We start from the raw sequence: 14747 nt of genomic DNA, 5'->3' as shown, positions 1-14747 counted from the left end.
GTGCCATATAGGCAAGTTATTTTGGGTACACAAATACCTACTTATTTTCCTAAGTTTGATACCAATTGTAAATAGTAATTTTACATTAGCAACACACATGGCATTTAAAACAACAGTAAAGAATGTGCATATAAATCAAAACCAGGATTAGAGAGGTAAGTCTTGAATTTTAATCTTCCAAATCCAACGAGTTATTAGAAGCAATAGGATCAGATTTACACAATGTCCTCTATTAATTCATAGAGAACCTATTTGTCTATGTCACAAACAATACATAGAACCATTTAGAACATCGAGAATGCCTTCCAACAACTGGCATTGTGTAAATCAGCCACAGGTCTTAAAAATGTTTCACTTTACACTTGTAGAATCAATGGTTCAAATAAACATCAACTTCCAGCGATAAAGTCCATTTTTAGGTGTCAAAGAAAGAATGGCCAACGCATTTCGGTTCAAAGAACCATCTTCAGGGTATACACTTTCACTGTTCCTATTTCATAACAATATTCATTACATGGACCCTGTAGGGTAATAGAAAAGAGAACACTATTGAGTAAAAGATCTTATGCTTAGTAGAATCAGTTGGCGGTGTAAAGAAAGTAGAGAACACTGAACTTGCTGAAACATAAGCGGGGTGTCCAGTCAAAAGCTAGTCATCTGGTACAAAACCCAGAAGACCAGGCAGAGGTGGGGTACGGCCAATAGAGTATCTGAAAACCGAAAAAAGAATACCCATATGTCAAGAGAGATCTCCACCCTAAAATAGACAATCTAATTGTAGGTGCTCAGAGGCAAGGGTAGAGGCAGAGCATGTGAAATGCTACAATGGACACAGTAACGCCGCGCCATGGTAAGTGTAGTTTGTCTTCTGTCATATGTATTAACGGACAAAATGTAGAACATTTAAGCAACACTGATGATAAGAGGTATAAGCATACCACGCTCAGCGTAGTGTTTTTAGAATATGAATAGAACTAATAGCACTGCTCATTCATAAGCCATTGACTGGGAGTGAATAACCAATGGTGATGTGTATATATTTTGTTGTTTTACACAGGTCACCCGTCTGTCCCAGCCCCAACACACTAAGGAGGTGGTAAAGTATAAATCACCTGCCTTCCTTCCCAGAATTCAACATGTTGGTATGGAAACCAGTAGATTTACCTTCCTGTTGATAATACCAAAAGACTGTCCTGAAGAAAGTGGCCATAACAAACACGCTGCCGCTGAAACCGGTAGACAGTAATTGCTACAATTTATAAATATCAATTCACTTTCTATATATGAGCAATTTTTTACCACCCTCCACTAGTTGCAGTAGTAGTTAGACCTAGGAAAACGCATAGTGGAGTGTGTTTTGTCTTTTGTCTTTGTTGTTGGTTTAAAACACAATCTCTGAGTCTTCTGGAACCAGGATTTGTGTTTTTCCCTTCCTTTTATACTTCGGCGCACGGGGTCTACACACAATCCCTGGGTCATTAAACTCACACACAACACAGTGGATGTCTGTACACCTTAGTATTAAAGCACCGATTTTATTTATTTCTGGTTATTTGTCTCTTCCAATGCAAACACATAGTGGAAGAGAGTGGTGGAAGGGCATGATTTACACAAGCCTGAATGTTTTATAACATCTAGAAGCATATTGTTTTTCTTCTTATTCTGTCCCTTTTTGTAGGCGATACACCAACGCTGCATAGGGACAGACGAGGGTAAAAGGAAGGGATAATTAGAATTCAACTCTATTCTTTTCTGTCCTCCTCCACAGCCTTGTTACTGTGGGGGGTTAAACGCGCAGCAGCACTTTGTGGTTCTGAAAAATAACCCTGCCTCAACCACGGTGGTTTTATCCAAAAAACAGGTTGTTGACCTGGTTTTGGAAAACAGACTTGATTTGGTTTTTTCACTAAAATCATACCACAGTTGGTAATTGCCCCAAATGTTTTGTGTTACTCACATGGGGAAAGACAGCCTCTCTGCACGTCTTCCACTGCACAGCCTATGCACTTCAGGGTTTGGGGGAACAGGACCCTCTAAGAACAAGCAGGTAAAATCTGCTGAATCCACGTTATGGTGTCACTCTGGTTATCCCACTTCTTCTTGGTTTGCCAGCTCCGTGCCTTCATCTTTCTGCTTCTACTACTACTGCACGTACTCCAGTCACAGTTCCAGCTCCTAGTTGCCTGCACCTGAGGCGACCTTTTATGCCTCCCAGGTTCCTTCAGGTGTGGGCTGTTTGACTTAATAGACTGACTACTGCTATTGCATGTTTCTTCAGCCCTCCTTCATCCCAGTACTCATGGCATTATGGTACATGTAGTTTTCAGCAACAAAGCCAATTCTTTTAGGAATTTGTTTGACTCTAAAGGTAGATTTACTTCCCTTAAGGTCTGTTGAACTTGAATCTTTAGAATTTGTTGTTACAGGGCAGGATACTTTGTTTAAGGCAACATTTCTAGATTCCTTTAAATTATACCTTTGAGGGTAAGGAATATATTCATCTGGAAATCCCTTGAAGAATCTTTCCATTGGCAAGGCTTGTTCATATTTTAGAATACTTGTGCCCAGAACCACAGGTTTTATATGTAGGTTTGAGACATTAGAATTACAATATGCCATTACCCGTTTTGGTACCTGAAAAGGTATTCCTTGTCAAAGGGAAAATACTGCATCCGGGATCTCCTCACCACACTGCGCCTTATCTCCTCCCAAGTGATCATCATGCAGTACACCAACCCGAAGGTCAGGATCAGGAAGTGTCTGCCTTTCCCTGGTCACCTGAGAGGAGACTTTAAGCAGAGTTTCAGTGAGGGATCCGTAGGATTCTTCACACTGCGCTTGGCCTGTGTTATTACAAATGGCAAAGGAGTTATATCTCTTATCTGTGCCTGTTTCCCCTTTGTGCTTGGGATCACTGTTAGTAGTAGTGTGAGGGCCGAGTAGGCGGTTAAGCCAATGCTCATCCTTGTACTCATACAGAGCAGTTGACATTTCACCAAACAATGCATCCTCTAGAAATAATGTCAGAATGTGACAAGCAAAGGGCAGCAGGATTACAGTTCAGATGTAACCTCTGCTGTTATTTGCTGATTGCTAAGACAAGTCACTCTTTCTTGATATATGTGTAAATTGGTCAAGAAAGAGCTGAAACATATATTATATGTGGCCCACTGACCTCTATTGAAATGCTCCAAGATCAGGTGCTCATGACAAATGATTAACTAGGCATTTAGAAAAGAAATGTTCTTAGTGTATATTATTTCAAAGAAAGGTCTGGGAGCCCCTCTACCGAGAATGAACACTGCCAAATAACCTATTCTCCCAGAAAGTGCCCAACCCGTGAGGGTCTACAACCATGTTTTAGCTCACTGTACATTTCACAGAGGAGAAATATACATTTGCATGTCAGTCTGGTCCCACCCACTTTGGCAGTCCAGCACCGAAATGCTAGGCAAATCTCCTCTGAACAAGAGTACCAACAGCAACCGCAGACACGTGGTTTGGCCTAGTGTGGTCTCATCAGTGATGTGAAGCTGTGCCTCTCCAAGTACAGTGAGCAAGGGGTCCATGTCTGGATTGCTCTGTGTAATTTAGGGGGAAACCCCAAGTTCCTAACATTTCAAAGAAAGGTCTGGGAGCCCCTCTACCGAGAACGAGCACGGCCAAGTAACCAGTTCTCTGGGAAGGTGCCCACTCAGGAGGGTCTACAACCACGTTTTAGTTCACTGTACCTCACAGAGGAGAACTAACCATTTGCATATCAGTCTGGTCCCACCGACCATGGCAGTGCAGCACAGAACTTCTAGGAAATTCTCCTCTTAACAAGAGTACCAAAACCAACCCAGACACATGTTTCGGCCTAGTCGGGCCTCATTAGTGAGATTAACCACAGTGAGCAAGGGGTCCACATCTGGAATACTCTGGGTAATTTTGGGTGAAACCCCAAGATCCTAAAATGTCAAAGGAAGGTCTGGGAGCTCCTCTACCGAGAACAAACACAGGCAAATAACCTGTTCTCTGGTGTCCAGTCGGGAGGGTCTACAACCACTTTTTAGCTCACTGTACCTTTCACAAAGGAGAAATACCCATGTTCATATCTGTCCTGTCCGACCCACTTTGAGAGTCAATCACCAACATGCTAGGCAATTCTCCTCTGTTCTCCTTTGTAATTAGTGTAATTAGTGGATCAAATTTTACAATGAAACAATGAAACATTTTACACAAATGTAAAACTAACAAGAAATTAGAAGGTGCAAATATAATAGAAAATGAAATATGAAACCACAACAAACCAAGTCCCTAAAATGACATCAATTTCATTTTTAACAAATGCCTATACTATTCCAGGCAGCATGTATAGATCACCTTCACTTTACTTTATGCAAGTAAAATGAATAACCTTTTAAAACCACTATAGGAATACAGATGAATGAGAGGACCACAATCAACCTGGTACTTAAAATACCTCCAATGTCATTTTAAGGTGTGTGTCACAACAAGTACAGTTGTCAAAAAACATGTACAGACTCTTGTCACATTCAAGTTATTCATAGGCCTCAGGTGAGGCCAGCATTGCTCTTGGAGCCTCGTGTTCATTCATTTCATTGATATTTGTGGCTGTTTGTGTTGTTCTACTAGCACTGTTGTTTTCTTTGTTCCCTCCCTCCCTGCCTCACTTCCCTTCCTGGTCCCTTCTCCTGCCGCCTCCCATCCCACCCACGGGCGGTGATTGGTGGCTGGGTGTGTGTCTGGTACTGTGGCTACGGGCCGCTTTGCCTCCATTTCACCACTTGCTGACATTCAGGTGAGACCAGCGTTGCTCTTGGAGCCTCCTGGGCATTAATTTCATTGATTTTCGTGGCTGTTTGTGTTGCGCTATGAGCACTGTTGTTTTCTTTGTTCCCTCCCTCCTTCGCTTCACTACCTGGTCCCTTCTCCCTCCTTCCCACGGCCCGTGATTGGTGGCTGGGTGTGTGTCTGGTACTGTGGCTGCAGGCCACTTTGCCTCCATTTCTCCACTTGCTGACATTCAGGTGAGGCCAGCGTTGCTCTTGGAGCCTCCTGGGCATTCATTTCATTGATTTTCTTGGCTGTCTGTGATGCGCTGCGAGTGCCGTTGTTTTCTTCATTCCCTCCCTCTGTCCCTTGCTTCACTTCCTCGTCCCTTCTCCCTCCCGCCTTCCATCCTGCCCACGGCCCGTGATTGGTGGTTGGATGTGTGTCTGATACTGTGGCTACGGGCCGCTTTGCCTCCATTTCTCCACTTGCTGACATTCAGGTGAGGCCAGCGTTGCTCTTGGAGCCTCCTAGGCATTAATTTCATTGATTTTCGTGGCTATTTCTGCTGCGCTCTGAGCGCTGTTGTTTTCTTTGTTCCCCCCCTCCCTCGCTTCACTTCCTGGTCCCTTCTCCCTCCCACCTCGTATCCTGCCCACCACACGTGATTGGTTGTTCTGTCGTTGTTCACTGACCCTCCTAGGGCAACCCTCTGCCCATGCAGCCCCCTGCGGCTTATGGCCCCCAGGCAAAAGATGGCTCCAAAATAGGCGGCTCCAGCTTGTGTCTGAAGGCCCGCAGGGGAAGCCAGTTGCCAGTCACCATCCAGATTAGTCCCACATGCTTCTCTGCTTACCCCTGTCCACCGAGTAGACTTGCATACTTAGGTGTGTTTTTCTCCTGTTTTACAAATTTATACTGAATAAGTATATTTTTTAAAAATTGCATTGTGATACCTCGGTCTTTCTCCCTCTGTTCAGGATTCTGAAACTTAGGTGTGTTTCTCTCCTGTTTTACAAATTTGCACTGTATCAGTATTTAAAAAAATTGCATTGTGAAACCTAGGCCCTTCTCCCTCTATTCAGGTTTCTCAAACTTAGGTGTGTTTTTCTCTTGGATTCAAATGTGCATTGTGATAGTTCTTCTTTAATTCTGAGCATCATCCTCTTGCCCAATTGCTCAACCGTCTCGCCTCTCCCTGTCTGGTCTTGTCTGCATGCACCCTGCCCTGCATCCTTCCATAGTGTTCTCCCCTACCTTCTCTGTCACTCCTATTTTTTCTAACTTCTTTTCTCTTGACTATCCGCTCGCCTCACTAAATCTGGTAGGAAGAAGTTTAAAAAGGACATCCTGGTCTCCAACCCAGGCCTCCCTATCACTAAAACCTCTACCAGTGCCTCCTCCAGGCAATCCTTTACTGATATCCTCTTTGTCGTTCCCTCGCCAGACCTATGGACCCTACATATGGTCTTTGTGCTCTCTCCTTTCTCTTCTTCTCCTATTAATTGTGGCACCCGGTGGGATGCCCTCCTGTCCTCCTTCCACTCCTCTAAGATCATTGTTAATATTTATGTGAATGGCACCGTCCTGGTCCAAGGCCCTCAGGCCAACCTTGTCTTTGATAGATGCTTCCCGTGCCTCATCAACTTCCTTTCTTCTCCTGCTGTCCCCCCTCCACAGCTTCCTTGCCTCCCCTTGCTGCCTCCTCCTTGGCTACCTTGCCCTCTCCTTCCCTTTCTGCCCCCCCCCTCGGGCTCCTTCTACACCTCCGCAGTGCGTACATCTGATTTGTACACCTCCCCAGAAGTCCTTCAAGGACGTCAACCTTCTCCATATTGCCACTCTCAACTCTCGCTCAGCTGTCAAACACTCTTCCGAAATCTGCCACCTGGAGGAACTTGACATCAATGTCCTTGGTATCACCGACACATGGTTCATGGCCAGCTCTGTCACAAGCTTTGACACGCTCCTCCCTGACGGCTGCAAGATCCTCTCCGTGCCCAGGTTCAACCGCTCCGGTGGGGCTTGTAGCCCTGATCTTCCCCAGTGTGTTCCTGCCTCTGTCATTCCTACGCAGGCCTACTCCTCTTTCGAATGCCTCGTCTGCAGGCTCTCTCTCTCCCCTAGTCATTCTCTTACTGTGGCTACTATCTATCGGCCACATGGTCAGCTCTCCTCCTTCCTCTCTGAGTGGGCGAACCTCTCCTCTTCACTCCTGGTCTGGACCACTCAACTCCTCTTTCTTGGAGACTTCAACATCCACCTGGATGCCTCCTGTCCTCCCTTTGGACTCTTTTGCGACCTCTGTGACTCTCTCTCGCAATCTCTTCCCCCCTCTGGTCAGACTCACTCTGCCGGGTACACTCTGGATACTCCTCAGATCGTCCCCTTTCTGTTGCTCTCAAAACTCCTCTCTCCCGGAGTGATCTCTTTCTCCTTTCCTCCCTTCTCACCCTCTCCACCCCTCAGGCCAAGCCACTTCCATCACTGCCACCCACCTTCTCGGTCATTCGACCCATGAAGCGTGTGTCAGTTGATGCTTCTGCCGCCACTTTCTCACCCCCCACCCCCCTTTGGCTGACTCTCACCCTGACGCAGCCCTTTCCATGCTCCACTCTGCTATATCTGATACTCTTGATATTCTTGCCCCTGTCATGAGAAACCGCCTGAAGCCCAAAGCCAAGTGCAACTCCTGGTATGACCCAGACCTCGTCACCCTTAAACACAAGAGCAGGGTGGCCGAGAGGATATGGCGTGCTTCATATACATCCTCTGACAAACTGGCCTGCCACCTGCTCCAAAGGCAATACCGGCTCTCTGTCCTCACCAAGAACAGAGCTCATATTCAAGCCGGCGTCTCTGCAACATCTAACAACTCAGCTAAACTCTTTAAGATCTGCAAGGAACTGGCCAATCCTGCCGCAGTCTCTACCTCTCCTGTCCCTTCCCAGGCCCTCTGCACGGCACTGCCTTCGCACTTCATCTCTAAAACTCAGGACATCACGTCCTCAATCTCCTCCTATCCCCTCCCTCCCTCTACTCCCTGCTCTTCCTCTGGCCCTTCTGCTGTCACCTCTCCTCCCTCCTTCTCTGCCTTTCCCCTGTTCTCCGCAGGCAAAGTTTCTAGACAAGTCCGATCTATGAAAGTCTTGTCAAAACGGGTTCACACCTGTTCCTCCAAAACCATCAAGGACCACATTGACTCCCTAGCTCATGCCCTGGCCGACTTCTGCAACCACTCCTTTGCCACTGGAGTCTTCCCATCCCCCCTGAAGCACTCCCTCGTGCACCCCCTCTTAAGAAACCCTCTGCCGACCCCTTCTGCCTGGCTAACTATTGCCCAATCTCCATCACTCCCTTCCTGGGCAAACTTCTAGAAAAGCTGGCCATCTCCGAGCTTAATCACCACACTGAATCTGTTGGTTGTCTTCATGACCATCAGTCTGGCTTCAGAGCTGCCAGAAACACAGAAACTGCTCTCCTGAACATCCGTGAAGACCTGCTCCCCAACCTTGATTCTAACACCCCTGTGTCCTCATCTTGCTTGATCTCTCTTCTGCCTTTGACACGGTCAACCATGCCATCCTGCTCAAATGTATCTGTGATAACCTGTGTATCACTGGTCAGGCCCTGGCTTGGCTGACTTCTTTCCTCTCTGACCGACCCTCCGAGGTCCAACTTGGGACCTTCCTCTCCGCTATATTTTTCTCTACCTGTGGTGTCCCCCAGGGGTCTAACCTCTCTCCCTGGTTGTTCAAGCAATACCTGCCACTTCTTGCCCCCCGCATTGCCGCTGTCTGCCCCAACTTTCAGTGCTATGTGGATGACACTCAGCTCATTTTCAAGCTACCTTCGGCCACCTCTTCTCCATCTCTCATCACTGACTGTCTGTTTGCTATCCAGGAGTGGTGTGCCACCAGCGACCTCTGACTTAATGCCAGTAAGACTGAGATTCTCCTCATCTGCACAACTGCTCCCACCTTTCCTGTCGCTCTCTGGCCGGCCTCTCTTGGCCTTCTTCCTGCTCCCATCTGAGAGGCTATAAACCACGGGGTCATCTTCGATTCCACACTCTCCTTCTCGCCTCACATCTCTGTCGTCTCTAAGAAGTCACACTACCAGCTGCACCTCCTCAGGGGTATTCTTCCTTTCCTCTTCTTCCCCCAGAAGCTCACTGTCTCCAGAGCTCTGGTTCTCTCTAGGCTGGACTATTGCAACAGCCTCTTTCTAAATCTGCCTGCCTCTGCTCTCCGCCCTTTACAACTCATCCAGAACAGGACTGCAAGACTTCTCCTTGGCCTCAAGCCCAGGGATCATATCTCTCCAGGACTGAAATCTATGCACTGGCTCACAGTGGCTGCGAGGATTAAGTTCAAAACCCTTTGCATTGTCCACAAGGCCTTCTGGGGCCTGGGGCCTAAATACCTTCAACTCTCACTTCCTAAATATCTTCCTTCTCAAGCTCTTCACTCAGCCACCTCCAACTCCCTCAGGGTCAGTCACTTCTCCAAACAACAAGTTGGTGGCAGATCTCTTTCTTCGGCTGGGGCCTCTCTCTGGAACAGCCTCCCTGCCTCCCTGAAACTTAAAGAGAACCATCTCCGGTTCTGGAAGCACCTTAAAACCTTTCTCTTTGCTTCTGCTTTTTCTCCTCCTCTCTCCTGCTGACCTCCTGGCTGAAACTGCAACTGCACTGGTTACCTGGCCACCCTCTGATCTCGGGCCCAGGTCCCTCCCCTGCCAGTCACACACACCTGCACTGCCTGCCTGGCAACCCCCGCACTTGGAGACGGTTTCTGCATCCCTACAGTCCCACTACCAGTACTTGACACCTGATATCTGCACTTACCTTTGCACTTGCCACCTGCTGGCCGTTACTTTTACTTATTGTTATTATTCTATTCACATGTACTGCACTGTCCCTTCTCCTCCTCCTGCACTTTCCCCCTTCCGACACCCCATGCACTCGCGCGATCCGAATGATACATGGCCTAGTAGGATTGTTGTCTGTCCTCCCTATGTTCCCCCTTCCTTGCCTCGTCGCGCCTTGAAACACTTGTGTATGGGCGCGTTATAAATGCCATATCATAACATATTATATCATATCATAGCTATTCACTACAATACCTTCTCATAAAAATGAATTTGAAAGTGGTTAATTTTTGCAATTGCTTCTGATTTTATTCTTATTGCTTTCTTTTTTAAAAGAGCATATATAAGGACAGTGTACAGAAACAGCAATCGTTAAAACATTGATGAAAAACAGACCATGAACTCTATATTAGAGCAAATTTCATCATATTAACCTAGCACCATATATTAATCACACATACTGACTCATCCATAACAGTTACATACCCATTCAAAAACAATCATCCATGTGCAAAACACGCAATCATAACAATGTCTGAAAACCAAAAGGTCCAACAATTAGACTTATGATGCATTGTAATGTTTGTTGTCTATCAATACAAAAAAAGAGACGGGGTGCCTGTATTAACGTCTCTAGTCCTACAGGTAATTAAATCAGGAAAAAACAGAAGGATGGACTAGTGGACACAAAGAGACAATGATGGGGTACACAGAAAGTTTTCTTTTCCTTGGTTTTGATTTCCAAGCATGTTATTTTATTCAAAAAGCACATCTAAAACAATTATTAAACACAATTTTCATAAAACATTGTGGCTCATTCTTTTTCACTCATTCACAAACATACTTTCTTCACACAAACTCTCACAATTTTTCTCAAAAAAATGGTCTATATAAGGCAAAACAGTCATAAATCTGTTTTTTCTTAGCACATTTATAATTCATATAGAGAACTCCCTGTTGTTTTAGGATAACAAAAAAAGTCTGTGTTGTATCTTTTTCACAGATTCTCACGTCGACACGTGTTTCAGTTGCTCTCCACGAGCATCATCAATAGTGCTCTCTATGTATGGCAACCTTCTTCAGGACAAATAACCATTTTTCTTATACCTATATTGGTTTGAGCCACACCATCTCCTATCTGAATGGCAAAGGAGGTGGCAGATGTGATCTTTTCAACTTCAGCACATCTTTCAAAAGAAATTTTGAGGGGCTATATCCTCTTCACTCAAAAATTGGTTGAGTATACGCGTCTGGCGCTAGATTTCAGGTTTTTTCAATGTGCTGGTTAGTGAGGCATGGAATAGTCTGTAGGTAATGAATATGCACTTGTTCGCTCTGCTATTGATGCAGGTTGGAATAGACTCTGTCTCTCCCGTAAATCTCCGGGCTCCCATCCACGCTGCCACTAGCTCTGCTATGTATGACTACATGACAACTGAAACACGTGTCGACGTGAGAATCTGTGAAAAAGATACAACACAGACTTTTTTTGTTATCCTAAACCAACAGGGAGTTCTCTATATGAATTATAAATGTGCTAAGAAAAAACAGATTTATGACTGTTTTGCCTTATATAGACACCTGACCTAGACCCCAAAATGGTCATATTTGTTATGAAATCAGTGCGAGACATCAGAAAGGGTGTCAACCGTGCATTGAGAGGTTGCCAGGATAAGCTCCTGGATTTGGCAGGTCCTCTGGCGAAAATTATGGATTTAGCCAAAAAGGTGAAGGTCACCGGGATCCCAGTTGATGCAAAGCCTTAGGCAACTGGGCTCAGAGGGCTGTGTGTCTCCTGGGAAACGCCAACTGCTCTCTCTCTTCGCAGAGGAGAAGAGAAGTCCTACTCAAAATCGACAGTAAACTCAGCGATCTAGCCTCTTATGAGGCAGGAGAGGGTGCGAAAGGTCTTCTCTTCAGGGAGGCTTTCGCCAAAGAGATGGCACAGTTCGTCAGAACTTACTCCGCGCTAGAGAAGGCGCAAAGTTCCATAAGGAAATTTTTTCCAGGTCGTGTTTTTGCCTGGACCGGATGTTTCAGGGGTCGTTCCTCCGGTCGCGCCAGCTTCCAACAGCGACCCCAAGGGCCGCGAGCCCAATATTGGGAGAGTCATTAGCAAGACACCTTCTTTCCCGATGGTTCCTTCCATCAGCCCTGCCCATCTGCTGGTGAGTACGCCGAGTGTGCGCACTGGAGGGAGAACTCGACACTTTTTGAGAGCTTGGAAAGTGTTATCAGGCGATGCATGGGTCTTGCTAGCAGTAACAGGCCTCCATTTAGAGTATATAGGCAACCCAATACAGTGGAAAGATTCTTACCCCATTTGCATGCCTCTAGAGGGGAAAGTACTTCTACAAAGTGAACTAGTGAACTTAGTAGAGAAAATGCGATAGAGCTTGATATGCAAGGGGGGCAGGGCTTCCTCAGCAACATGTTCCTCGTGCACAGGGGAGAGAAAGTAAGGCCTGTCATAAACCTGAAATCATTAAATTTGTGGATCACGTACAACCATTTCAAGATGGAAGGGATCCACCTCCTATGAGACCTGCTGCATACAGAGGACTGGCTCACTGGTTTAGATCTCAAAGATGCATATCTAGCAATACCGATAGCGACTGCCTTTCGCAGATTTCTCCGCTTCAGATGGAAAGGAGAGATGGCGCTTTACGTGCCTCCCATTTGGCCTAGCGTGGGCCCCCTGCGCATTCACCAAATTGATAAAACCAGTGGCCGCAGCCATAAGAGAAAGGGATATTCGCATTATCATCTATCTAGACGATATCCTCGTGATGGGACCCGACAAAGAAACCCTCTTAAGGGACGTGCAATGGGTTTTCAAGCTTCTATCCTCGCTGGGCTTCCTAGTGAACCTAGAGCAGTCTCAGCTGGTCTCAGCTCAGAGAGTGGAATTCTTAGGCTTCACCATAGACACAGTGAAAGTGGTTCTAGAACTTCCAGGTCTCAAAGTGAGATCAATAAAGAAAGAACTCAGAACAGTGATAGCGAAGAGAACTATTTCGCTTTGGAATCTTGCCAGAATAGTGGGTGTACTGGCAGCCTCCATCCAAGCCATCTTTCCAGGGCCGCTCCACTATCGAGCACTGCAGAGGCTCAAGATCAAGCACCTTCAAGGAGGTATAGGTTATCATCAGCTAGTGTGTTTAGACGAGGAAGCCATTACCGAGCTTCAATGGTGGTTGCAAAATATGGAAGCCTGGAATGGATGGGCGATATTTGGAGATGTTGCAGACATTATCATATAGTCGGACACAAGTAGGACAGGCTGGGGAGCCAGGTGCGACCAGATCCAAACAGGAGGGAAGTGGTCGAGCGAAGAGCTGAACCTGCATATAAATTGTCTCGAGCTGCTAGCAGGCTATTTCGCGGTTCGCGCGTTCACAAAAGACAAGATAAGGTGCTGCGTTCTGCTGAAGATGGACAACATCTCAGCAGTGCGTTATATGAACAAGTTAGGGGGAACAAAGTCCAAAATGTTAGCAGAGCTAGCAAAAGACTTTTGGCACTATTGCCTGCACAGCAAGATCTCTGTCACAGCCGAGTTCCTTCCGGGGATTCAAAACAGAGTAGCAAACTGGAATCTCGCTATCTTGTAGACTTTAGCATTTGGAGGCTCCATCCACTGATTTTCAAGCAGTTACAAGATCTATGGGGACCTCTAGACACAGATCTATTTGCGTCCAGACTGAATGCTCAAACACAGAAGTACTTCAACTAGAGAATCGACCCGGGAGAAGCAGGTACAGATGCCTTCCTGCAGCCGTGGAACGGAGCAGTTCAGTATGCCTTTCCACCATTTGTGATGATCGCGAGAGCCTTAGCGAAAGTCCGAAGAGACAAGGCGGTAGTCATGATGGTGCTACCGTGCTGGAGGTCCCAAACATGGTTTCCAGTAGTGATGGAACTTTCTACGCATTTCCCGAGGATAGATCCGAATCGCCCGGACCTTCTACTCGACCCAACTGGGCGATTTCACCCGCTGATAGTCAGGCTCATTGAACCTCATCGCCTGCAGGGTTTCAGCAGAAGATGGGAGTTGCTGGCAATTTTGGAACTCGCTTCAGATTGTAGAGATTCCTGGGCGACTTCCACCATTAGGAGCTATAGTTCAGCTTGGAACGGTTGATCTCTTTGGTATACGGAACTCCGCTTGGATCCCGTTTCAGCCCCTTTAGTGCAGGTGTTCACTTTTCTAGCTGCCAAATTCCAAGAAGGCAGCGCCTGCAGAACCATAGGGGTCTTCAGATCAGCAATCTCAGCCGGCCACGATAGAGTGGAAGGCGGTGCTATCGGGGAGCATCCAGCAGTTCTACGTCTCCTTAAGGGTATGAAGTTAAGAAGGCCACCAGAACCCAAATATGCAGTTTTATGGGATGTGAGAGACGTGGTCCATCTTTTTCTTAGATGGCCAGAGAATGTACATTTGTCCCGTTCACAGCTGTCAGGGAAACTAGCGATGTTATTGTGCTTGACAGCATCCCGAAGAGTATCGGATGTCAAAGCTCTAGAGGTAGATAGGAAGATCTTCTACCCAGAAGGAGTAGCTTTTACCACCGCTAAAAGAACAAAGATAGATTCCAGAGTTATTTCATACCCATACTTTACAGAAAATAAGAAGTTGTGCATCGCTCAATGCATTAAAGATTATGAAACAGCGACAGTTCAGCTTTGGCCAAGGGGAGTGACCCAGCTGCTTATAGCGCATAGGAAACCTTACCATGCGGTAGCAACAGTGACCATTATGAGATGGGTGAGAGAAATAATGCAATGGGCAGGGATAGACTTATCGTTATTTGGTATGCATTCTGCTAGAGGGGCAATGGCGTCTAGAGCCTTCGCTGCAGTAGTTTCTCTTCAAGATATAATCAAATCTGCAGATTGGTCCTCTGAGTCGACCTTTAAGACATTCTATTTCAAGCCTGTGCCAGATATACCTAATAGGGTGGTTGCAAACTTTGAACAAGCATAATGCGAGCCTCCTGTCTTCTCATAGAATAAAGATTGCCCACGCTTACAGCTCAGGAAGTCTTCACTCTATTAAAGATGAGGAGGCAAGCATTATATCCCGCCCTGAATGGCAA

General features: G+C 46.3%; 1 protein-coding gene across 2 annotated transcripts in view; it reads right to left on the bottom strand.

Annotated features, from left to right (window-relative positions):
• The window catches only part of CRYGN (crystallin gamma N), a 584616-nt gene that overhangs the window by 259412 nt on the left and 310457 nt on the right, over positions 1-14747 (bottom strand). The gene's annotated exons all lie outside the window — the stretch shown is intronic.

Source organism: Ambystoma mexicanum, chromosome 2q (assembly GCF_040938575.1).
Source record: "Ambystoma mexicanum isolate Mex_15411 chromosome 2q, UKY_AmexF1_1, whole genome shotgun sequence".
Classification (NCBI taxonomy): domain Eukaryota; kingdom Metazoa; phylum Chordata; class Amphibia; order Caudata; family Ambystomatidae; genus Ambystoma; species Ambystoma mexicanum.
This window is presented reverse-complemented; position numbering and strand designations above follow the sequence as displayed.